The following is an 11,227-nucleotide window of genomic DNA, read 5'->3' as shown; positions in this document are numbered from 1 at the left end:
AAAAGAGTAATATAAAAAGAATAATAAAAGTACTTACTGTTGACCGGATGCTCACCAAGCTCTGTTCTAAGCACTTTAACATGAACCAGCTTTCAAAATAATTCCACTTACACAAGCTACCTCAAGTTGTGAAATTCAAAGAAGCAGGGAGTGGAATAGTGGTTGCCGGGAGCTGGAGGGAGGAGAAACAGGGAGGAGTTGCTCAGAGGGTACATTGTTTCCATCCTGCAAATGAAAAGAGTCCTGGAGATGCTGGACAACTGCAGCTGACAATGCCTACACTCAGAGAGGGGGGAAGACAGGAGATCGCATGTGGGATTTTTTTTAACCAGAATTTGTAAAATACTCTAACAATATCCTATTAAGGGAGGTACCAACACCCGTCCCCAGTAAACACTGGCAGCCAAGAATCACACCAAGGGACTGACAGTTACCCCCAATCCTGAGTCCACTTTAGTGAAAATGGAGAAAAGGAAAATACTCAACACTGTATTTTTTTTATTAATTAGGGTATTAAGTACTGTTGAATTAGGCACTTAAATGGGTATCTGGTATGTGAATCATATCTCTATAAACCTTTTTTTTAAAAAAGTCCACAATAGCTAAGAATGGGTGCATCTTATATGTAAGTCACACTGAAATACGATGAGCACGAAAACAAATGTACACAGAAAGCACATAAAGAACCCTATATGAATAATAGGTGGCCACTAAATAACAACCGAATGTCAGTAAGTAAAAAATCACACTTAAATGATGAAAGAAATTCAGATGACAGAGGCCTCACAAACCCAGTTTTCTGAAAACCTTATTTATACTCATTAGGATGCCTGCACAGATGTTGCTGTTGATATGAAACAGACATTGTAGTCACAGTGAAAGGGAGAAAAATGGCTGTCCACCATTTTTCACCTCTGCATCTCTCTGGCTAGTCTTTAGTGGGATCAGACAGCAAAGCAGGAAAAGACAATTTGACAAAACACTGACCCAGCCTGCAGGCTCCTGGGCAACCCTTCTCTTCGCCTGCCTCCCTCCCTTGCTCCCGCATGATTCTGGGCTCCTCCCTCTGAGCTCAGCATTGCCCAAGCCCTGGGCACGGCAAGCCAGTGCTTCACTGTCACTGCCCCTACCAGCTCCTGAGCTCCTGGAGCAAGGTCTCTCCAGGGTACAAGCATCCCTGGCTCTGCAGAGCCTTCATAGCACCTACGGGAGCCCAATTTAACCACAGCCCAAGTCAGTCCACCAGTTGCTTCCCCTTTCGAAGGAGCCCGGAGCAGCACACCCAGCAGAGGCAGTGTCCTGGTCTCCAGTTCTCGTAACTTGATCATGCCGGCCTGGTAAGCTAGCATCCCTGACCTCCACATTTTCAAAACACTGCACAAATACCCACCATCACTGTGCCTTTCTTTACTTGGGGTCTGCTGTCTGCAATAGGTCCTTCTTTGCCTTGGAAATTGTCTTGCCTTCACTTCTCCCCAAAGCAGCAGCTGGGAATGTCTCAGGAGCATTTGAAAACTGCATTTAAGTTTCTCTTTCATGGAGGGTTTTCACTCAGAAGTAAACCAAAACTTTCCCAAAGGTCAAATATTTTCCTAAGTTATCTCCCTAACATCAGAACACTTCTTTGAACTGTAGCATTATGTTTATGGAATTTTGTGTAGACACAGGTAAGGACTAGAAGAAACGTTTTGAAAAAGTGGGGAGGGGGAGGAAGGAAGAGAATGTATGATGAAATTGGAAAGTAGAGAAAACCAGGCCGAAGGGCGAGGAAAGCAAGCATTCACACACATCTTCAACATACAGTTGTGCTAGGAGTTCGCGCTCTAGTCTATGGGCTGAATTATGGGCTGTTCACACCTGATGCTGCTTTCAACTCCCTTCCTTTTACTCTTACCCTCACAGTTTTTGTTAATAACAACTTTACTGAGACACAATTCACATACCATGAAATTCACTCTTTCAAAATGTACAATTCAGTGGTTTTTAATATATTCGGAGTTGTGCAACTGCTGTCTAATTCCAGAACATTTTCATCACTTCCAGAAGAAACTCTGTGCTGGCTGGCAGTCACCCCACACTGCCCGTCCCCAGCCCTGGCAAGCAGGAGCCCACTTTCTGCCTCTATGGGTTTTCCTGTTGTGGACATTAGTCATGTTACATCCCCACTCCCAACTCATATGCTGAAGCCCTAAGCCCCAGGACCTCAGAATGTGACTGTTCATTTGGAGTTAGGGCCATTCAAGAGGTCATTAAGGTAAAACGAGGTCATTAGGATGGGCCCTGATCCAACAGGACTAGAGATGAGGACACAGACACACAGAGGGATGACCTCGTTAGGACCCAGGGAGAAGACGGTGTCTACAAGCCCAGGAGAGAGGCCTAGGGAGGAACCAACCCTGTCGACCCCTCAATCTGGGACTTAGAACCTCCAGGACTGTGGGAGAATTACTGGCTGCTGTTTAAGCCACCTGGCACGTGGTGCTGCGTTAGGGCAGCCCAGGAGACTAAGGCAAGCCCGCGGGCTCAGTGCCAGGACCGTGGGAGGCGTGGGAATGCTGAGCAAAAGGATTCCCTCTTCAATTCCTGGAGAGAGAGGAGAAGGAGTGAGGCTCATGGGCTTGCCCCCTAACCGCTGAGTCCCAACCCTTTGTCCCTTATTAAAAGTGTTTAATGAGTTTGGATAGAATTCCTCTAGGGTAAAAATGCTTCACCCCCAATGTTAAGATACAGAATTGTAATTTTACCCTCCTTCAACCCTCCCTTACAAATCCATTAACGCTCAGATGTCCAGGGTGGGACAGAAATCCATTAACTGACATAAAAGAAATGCAGCCTTCGCTTCCTGGGGCAGGGCCTCCCAGTGCAGGCTTGGACAGAGATCCACATACAGACTGAATGTCCACCCAAAGCTCCAGAAGCATGTGCGCAGCTCAGGAGGCTACCGCACGAACCTTTCAGCATGGCCAGGGATCTACTTCTCCTCTCCTCCCACTCCACAGACAGCACTTATTTTAAAAGACAGGGTGTGAGAGCTCTCACCCCGGCGCAGTGGCTCACACCTGTAATCCCAACACCTTGGGAGGCCAAGGGGGGTGTGGATCATTTAAGGTCAGGAGTTCGAGACCAGCCTGGCCAACGTGGTGAAACCCCGTCTCTACTAAAAATATAAAAATTAGCTGGGCAGTAGTGGTGCGCACCTGTAATCCCAGCTACTCGGGGGACTGAGGCAGGAGAATCACTTGAACCCGGGAGGTGGAGGTTGCGGTGAGCTGAGATAGCACCACTGCACTCCAGTCTGGGCGACAGAGTGAGACCATGTCTCAAAAAGAAGAAAATAAGAGAGAGGCTCTCATTATTTTGCCCAGGTTGATCTCGAACTCCTGGACTCAAGGGATCCTCCCACCTCGGCCTCCCACAGTGCTGGTATTACAGACATGGGCCACAGCACCCAGCAGAGATCTACTCTTCTTAAATAAGTGGAGATGCTTATTATTTTGTGTCTTTTTTGTTGTTGTCGTTCTTTATTTTCTCTCAATTATTCTGAATGTACAAAATATTTGTGGTATTCAAGGATCAGGTAACAGCTTTACAAACCAGAAATGAGAGATTATTGACATTTAATCAACCAAGAAATATTTATGAAATACAAGGCAAAAAATCCCCACCACCAACACACACCAACACATACCAACACACACACAGACACCAACACACACACACCCTCCAGGTTCTTAGTTCAAAAAAGTACCTAGAAATAAGGAAAAATGTAAATTGTTCCGACGCATGCAAAGTTCATCGTGTCATGAATGAAAGGAACTCTCCCTCTCCCCTCCCTCTCTCCCTGTCTCTCTCTCCCTGACTCATTTACTGTGTGAGTTTCTTAAATTCATGTTAGGGAATGCAGGGAATTGAAGCACTAAGCATACCCATCTCCCACTAACTCCACCCTCCCACCCAGGCCTCCCCCTTTTTAACACTCCCCACCTCTGCACAAAAGGTCCTGATCCTTCTCTATTCAGTTGCATTCTCTTAATGCAATGCACCCGGCACAAGCACACATCCCGCTCAAGGGTTAGCTGCTGACGGAGGGGCGGGGCTTTACCAGCGGCAGATAAGATGCTTTGGCAGGGAGCCTCTTTGCAGCCTCACACGTGATGCTCGGTCCATTTTTTTAAAGGGGGAGGACTACGTTTCATTGAACACATCTAAAAATGTAATGGGGGGAGGGAGGAATTAAGGCCAATGGGTAAAACGTGCCATTTAAAAGTATATGTATTCTAGGGAAAAAATCCAGAAACATTTTCTTTCCGTTATATTTTAAGATTTCTTGGGTTGACTTCAACACAGATAAATGAACATTTGTGATGAAAAGATAAGTATAGTTTCTTAAAATTGAGAAGTCAAGGGGATTTTCTCACCTTATTTTAAAAGAAACATGTAAATATTTTAGCGGAAGTAGAGAGGAAAAAGGAAACATGCAGGGCTTTTTTAAAAGAGCACCTTTTTTTTTTTTTTTTTTTTTTACAGCTTTTAAAGCCACAGATAATTTGAGAACATAAAAATGTGTGACATGGTCTGTTCATTAAAAAGTAAGTGCCAGTATAAATTGAATTTTAAACTATCATTTAGCCAGACAGTAATTTCAAATTTAATAACTAAATTGATTTTAATTGCTTTTAAATGGTCCTGGCAAAATCTGAGAAAGCTCTTCATTTCTGCCAATTCATTAGAAGCAGGCAAACTTGAATACAGAAGAAAAAAATCAAATCATTATAATTAAACAAAATTTTCTGCACTCAGTATCCTCTCCAATGTCAAGCAGACCCAGGAGCTACTGACTCTAACAAAAGCAAAGGGGACAGATGGGAGAATGGACCCCCTCGTGACATTAAAATACCACCTGGCTTATAAATGCACGTTCTTTTTGGAAGACATCAACAATAAAAGGACTCTCCTGTTCGTTTTTTTAAATCGCCTTTTTAGGTCTTCTAAAACTAGAGGAGCTCATAAGTGCTTTCCCCACATTCATCAGGTATTCTATTCTTTTGTGGGTTTTCTTTACTCCACAACTCAGCGTTATTTTAGATATTAACCCATTCCCCTATGCATCTGCCATGGAGGTCTCTTTTTCTCTCTTTCTCTCTCTCTCTCTCTCTCTCTCTCTCTCTCTCTCTTTTCAGACAGCGTCTTGCTCTGTGGTCCAGGCTGGAGTGCCATGGTGCAATCATGGCTCACTGCAGCCTCAACCTCCCGGGCTCCCGCCTCAGCCTCCTGAGTAGCTGGGACCACAGGAGTGCACCACCATACCCGGTCTTTTTTTTTTTTTTTTTTTTTGGTAGAGACAGGGTCTCCTTATGCTGCCCAGGCCGGTCTCCAACTCTTGGCCTCAAGCGATTCTTCCACCTTGACATTCCACAGCGCTGGGATTACAGGCATGAGTCACTGCACCCGACCATGCCATGGAGGTTTCACTGAAGTTTTTACCCTGAGCCTCATGACCCCATGTCCACATTATTCTTACTCCCAAACGACATCACAAACAAGGCACACAGCTGCTGAAGGCCTCTTGGGCCTGGAAACCAGTCTCTACCTGGCTATGCCATGCCCAGTGTGGCAGGCACCTGGCAGGTGTCCATACTGCCTTCCTACACCCACATCCGGGGTCTGAATGCATTCCACACAATGTCTGCAACCCCTCCTTTAGCATGTCTGAAATTCAGCGTTCCAGGCAACTGCGGAGATGAAGCCATCATCCCTCAGGACTGCCTTTAACTCATGGATCCAAGAAAACTGTGGCAACCACAAAGACCAGAGATGACAGAGGACCGGCAAGCGAGTAAACATCGTGGACCTTGAGGGCCATGCCATCTTGGCTGCAACCCACCCAAGTCTGCCCTGGTGGCACGCTAAAGCAGCCACAGAGGACACAGAAAACAATGGGCACGGCTATGTCCCAATAAAGCTGGATTTTCAAATATGAGCTGTGGTTCACACAGACCTAGAGCCTGATCAAAACGTTACCATAGGCACTTCCTTTGTGATTTAATTTTAGCAAGCCATATGCTAATTTTGAAATTGTTTTCCAAAAAACCCAAACAAAGCAGGAAAAAAAATTGGAAAACTTTTCCACTCCCGTATTTTTCAGTGCTGGTTTCCAGAACAGCCAACAACAGGTGGGATAGGATTTGGTGTCGCAGATACAGCAATGTGTGGCCAAGATCCCCCTTCAGGGCTTCCCCCGGATCTCCAATTGCCACCCTCACCCAAAGCCAGGCCCCAGTGAATGGGCAATGTGGACCTTTACAAAGGCCTGGGCCCCTTGACTTGGGTCAGGACAAGCCCAGACCCAGAGCACCCCTGGGTTCAGCTAAAGACTCTGTGATCCCGCCCCAGCCCACTCCTCCCAATCCCCAAAGCAGCATCCCCCCCATCCCCCCAGCTCCTGCACTCCCCAGGCTCTGATCCTGAGCCTCTCTCCCAAGATCCTCAGCACTGTGGCTTCCCAGGAAACCCATGTGCAGCTGTGGGTCACCTGCCCAGGGGCCCAGAGTGGGAACTAGGCAAAGAGGCTGGGGATCTCTGGAAAGGCAGGCTTGGGTACCACACTGAACTGTCCCTCTTCATCTGACAGTCGTTTCTAATTCAGAGACACTTCCTTCCAAACGCCAATGCCTCACAGTCTCTTCCTGTTCAGGACCTCGGGAGAAATCCTCGCTCTTCAAATGGGAAGTGAAGTTACCTGTGTTCCTAAGACCCCCTGCATGTAGGACAATTCCTTGGAAATGAACTGAGCTGCAAATGTCCTGACATAGGCTACAACACGGGAGAACCTCAGGGACATTATGCTAAGTGAAAAAAGGCAGACACAAAAGGACAAACACAGCATGACTCTACTGACATGAGGCACCTCAGACTAGTCAAATCCACAGACACAGAAAATAGAACGGTGGGTGCCAGGGGCTGCGGGGGAAGGAGGAATGGGGAGTTACTGTTTCATGGGGACAGGGTTTCAGGATGGGATAATGAAAAAGTTCTGAGACTGGGCACGGTGGCTCCCACCTGTAATCCCAACACTTTGGGAGGTGGGAGTGGGTGGAACACTTGAGGCCAGGAGTTTGATGCCAGCCTGGGCAACCTAAGGAGACCACGTCGCTACAGGAAAGTTAAAAGATTAGCCGGGCATGGTGATGCGCACCTGTGGTCCCAGCTACTTGGGAGGCTGACATAGGAGGATCGTTAAGACTGTAGGGAGCCATGATGCACTCCGGCCTGGGCAACAGAGCGAGACCCTGCTCCACTTCCCCGCCAAGAAAAAGAAAAAGTTTTGGAGTTATGAATGGCAGTGATGGCAGTGGAACAGTGTGAATACGAGATCCCAGCACCTCAGTGCTCATAAATAAACAAACTCAGTCACTCACATGTTGTCAGTGGCTGCTTCTGCCATACAACACCCAGAGACTACAGGGCTCTAAAACCACAAAGTATTGATTATCTGGCCATCGACAACAACAGGTTTACTGACCCCTAACAAAAACAAACCAAAATATGGGGCGGAGCAAGACAGCAGAAGAGAAGGTTCCACTGATCGACCTCCACCCCAAGGACACCAATTTAACAACTACACACACACACACACAAATAAATAAACCAAAATATCCCAAACCTTTTTTTTAATGCACATTTAGGGTCAGTGCCTAAATACGGCTTAGAGAGATTATGGTGAATCACTTAAAAAAAGGTCGTACTACAATAAGTACAACAGAGACAGACCCCTATAGTAATTTTCCCCAAAGGAATCTGTAGGGCAAACCTGCCTCTTGTCCTTCTCCCTTGATAGTCCCTCTCCCATACTGGAAATAAACTCCGGTAGCAAGCAGAGACGGCTGGCTTCTCCCCCAAGGCGATGTTGAGTCACTGAGTGCAGCTAGTCACTCCTCACACTGCGGCCTCTCTGAGTCCACCCCACACCAACAAGGGCAAGGGAAGCAAAGGGCTTGGGGGATGGACAGGTCGGGACCTCCTTTCTCCTGTGCGATCCACGGCGATCCTCCTTTCCCCTGTGTGATCTCCCTGCCTACGCCTGGCTCATCGCAAATCCCACACAATCTCCAAGCCTCAGCTTCCCAATGGTTCCGTGTGGCGGGGCCTTTCTAAATGCACAGGGAAGGGCTGCTCCCCATCACGATTCCCATGACTCCCCCTTTGGTGTGTCTGCGGCTGCTTTCCAGTATCTGCCTCCCCGCAAGTCTATCCAACTCCAGGAGGGCAGAGAGCAACTTTCCCCAACGCGACTACCTCCGAGCATGGGCCCGCACAGAGGAAGCTGCCGACACACGCTTACAGAATATTCTACGAAATTCAAAAGTCAGTGGCCATAAATGGAGTTTTAGTGGAATACAGCCACATTTGTTTATTTATACAATGTGCAGGGCTGCCTTCTCACAATGTGGCTGAGTTGCAGAGGTGAATAGTTGCCAAGACTGGCCCCCAAAGCCTAAAATCCATACTCTCTGGTCCCTTACAGAAAAAGGGTACCCACCTTGCTGTAGAAGAAAGACCACAGGGCTTAGAACCGGAAAATTACATCTTGGCACAAGCTCTGCCTCCCAGGGACCCCGGGCAAGTCGTTTCGTCTCCACTTCTCCAAAAGGAAAAGACCACACCAGACTCATCAACATCTCTCTCAACTTAACACTCCAGTTCACTCTCAGATCAGCTCAGAGAGGACTTGAGAGCAGAATGCCAAAAACACAGGCTTCATCTAGAAAAGATCACGTGCAATCTATTCTGCTCGTTTAGGTGACAGGCAAATTTTATCTGCTTTTGAACTCATCTCCACCTCCAGCCCCAAAATAAGTAAGGAGGAATTCAGTAAAGCTCAGAGAGCCAGACTTCACTGACTCAACCAGGTATTACAAAGAGGCCGTGTTTTTGTTCTTGTTTTTGTTTTTTCTCTCTCCCTCACTGTCTGTCTCTCTCTCCCCCCTGCCCATCTCTCTCTCACACACACACTCACACACATACACACATGCACAGACATTCTCACACACACCCCTTCATCTTGAACTATAGGTACAGCTGCACCCATTAGTCTTACTTCTGACACAGGAAGAAACAGGACTAGAAACAAAAATGAGGCAGGAACGTTCCCAGACACAAGAATACTACTAGATGCTTCGGCACTCAAGTCTTTCAGGCAAAAAGAGGAAAACCACATCGAAGGTATCTAACACTCCTTATACTAGTATTAGGGATTTTTTTTAACACAAAATCTCTTTCGGAAAAAATTATTTTCTCTGCACAATAAAGAGAGGAAAGTGCCTGTCCAAAAATGTAATTCACATAAACATTTAAATGCTGGCCAAGTTGGTATTGTTTTATGTGTCACATATGCTTAAATACCAATGCACATTTATATTACAGCTGAAGTGAGTTATTTCCTCCTGCTCATAATCAGTTCTTAAACAGTACAGAATCCAAAGGCAAAACAACACTCAGGAGACTACGTAATTTTTCCATTCAAATTTGGATAATTTCTTTTAAAAAAGCAAATCTCTATCATGTAAATCTCAGCAAAAATGTCTCCTTATTAAGCAATTATAGACCATTTGGATACTCCAGGGAAGGTCTAATAACATCTTAGTATGTGGCTCCCAGTGTTCCTGCGGTATTTGCTATTACAAGTTAGAGTTATGTGTTCACTTCTCTTATGGAGAAATTTGTCCAAATACCTAGGAATGTGAGATCAAAAAATAAAAATAAAAGCATACAGTCTATTCAGCTATTAGGTATACTACTTTAAATATTCAAAACAAGTAAGTGTGACTCTGACCTCAAGTCTAATGGGAATTTGGAAGGAGAACAAAAATAGCTGTCCTCTTAAGACTGCCTACAGGGGACCTATGGTGTTCCGGGTTTCCATGGAAGGTGTGTGGAAAGAGGAAATTTCTCACCACTGAGGGAAATCAAGAATCCCAATAAATCCCACTGTCTTGTCTGTAATTGACTCCCATCTCTCCAGCTCCTGGACCACACCCTGGTCCAAGGAGCCATCATCCCTCTGGAATATTCTAATGGGCTCCAACAGCCAACCCACTTCCCTTGCCAACTCCCTCCAAGGCCAGGCGATTGCTGGAGCCCAGGAGTTCAAGACCAGCCTGAGCAACATACCAAGACCTCATCTCCACCAAAAATACAAAAATTAGCTGGGCATGGTGGCATGTGCCTGTAGTCCAAGCTACTTGATAGACTGAGGCAGGAGGATCGCTTGAGCCCAGGAGATCGAGGCTACAGTGAGTCATGATCGTGCCACTGCACTCTAGCCTGGGGGACAGAGTGAAACCCCGTCTCAAAACAAAAGGAAAAAAAAAAAAAGGTTTAGAAAGCACACATCAAAGAACTGAAAGCAGGATCTTAAGGAAATATTTGCGCAGGCAAGTTTGTAGCAGCATTATTCACAACAGTACGAAGTCGGAAGCAACCCAGGTATCCATCTACAGTTACAGGAATAAAGTGACATATCCATACAATGGAACAGCACTCAGCCTTAAAAAAAAAAAGACATTCTGACACATGCTACCATGTGAACGAACCTGGAGGACACTACGCTGAGTGAAATAAGCCGGTCACAAAACGACACATACTGTAGGATTCCACTTATCTGAGGTCCCAGAGCTGTGAAGCACACAGAAACAGAAAGTTGGTGGGTGCTAGGGGCTGGGAATGGGGAAATGAGTGGCCAGTTACGTATGGAGTTTCAGGACTACGAGACAAAACGAGTTCTGGAGGTTGGCTGCGCAAGAGTGTGAATGTGCTTGCTGTTACTGCACTGTACACTTAAAAATGGTTAAAATAGGCCGGGCACAGTGGCTCACGCCTGTAATCCCAGCACTTTGCGAGGCCAAGACGGGCGGATCACCTGAGGTCAGGAGTTTGAGACCAGCCTGGCCAACATGGTGAAACCCCGTCTCTACTGAAAATACAAAAATTAGCTGGGTGTGGTGGCGCATGCGTGTAATCCCAGCTACTCAGGAGGCTGAGGCAGGAGAATTGCTTGAACCTGGGAGGTGGAGGTTGCAGTGAGTCAAGATCGTGCCACTGTACTCCAGCCTGGGCAACAGAGTGAGACTCTGTCTTTAAAAAAAAAAAAAAAAAAAAAAAAAAGTTTAAAATGACAAAATTTTATATTACATGTATTTTACCAATAGAAAGAAAAGAAAAAAGCACT

General features: G+C 46.2%; 1 protein-coding gene across 4 annotated transcripts in view; it reads right to left on the bottom strand.

Annotated features, from left to right (window-relative positions):
- The window catches only part of TBL1X (transducin beta like 1 X-linked), a 258,194-nt gene that overhangs the window by 186,233 nt on the left and 60,734 nt on the right, over positions 1–11,227 (bottom strand). The window contains exon 1 of one of the 4 annotated variants that reach the window (XM_050776583.1): positions 38–3,920. The exons of the other annotated variants lie outside the window; for them this stretch is intronic. The gene's annotated coding sequence lies outside the window, so the exon portion shown is untranslated. Of the gene's footprint in view, positions 1–37; positions 3,921–11,227 lie in introns of those variants that run through there. 4 annotated transcript variants of the gene reach the window in all.

The sequence above is a fragment of the Macaca thibetana genome, chromosome X, assembly GCF_024542745.1.
Source record: "Macaca thibetana thibetana isolate TM-01 chromosome X, ASM2454274v1, whole genome shotgun sequence".
In the NCBI taxonomy this organism is placed as follows: Eukaryota; Metazoa; Chordata; class Mammalia; order Primates; family Cercopithecidae; genus Macaca; species Macaca thibetana.
This window is presented reverse-complemented; position numbering and strand designations above follow the sequence as displayed.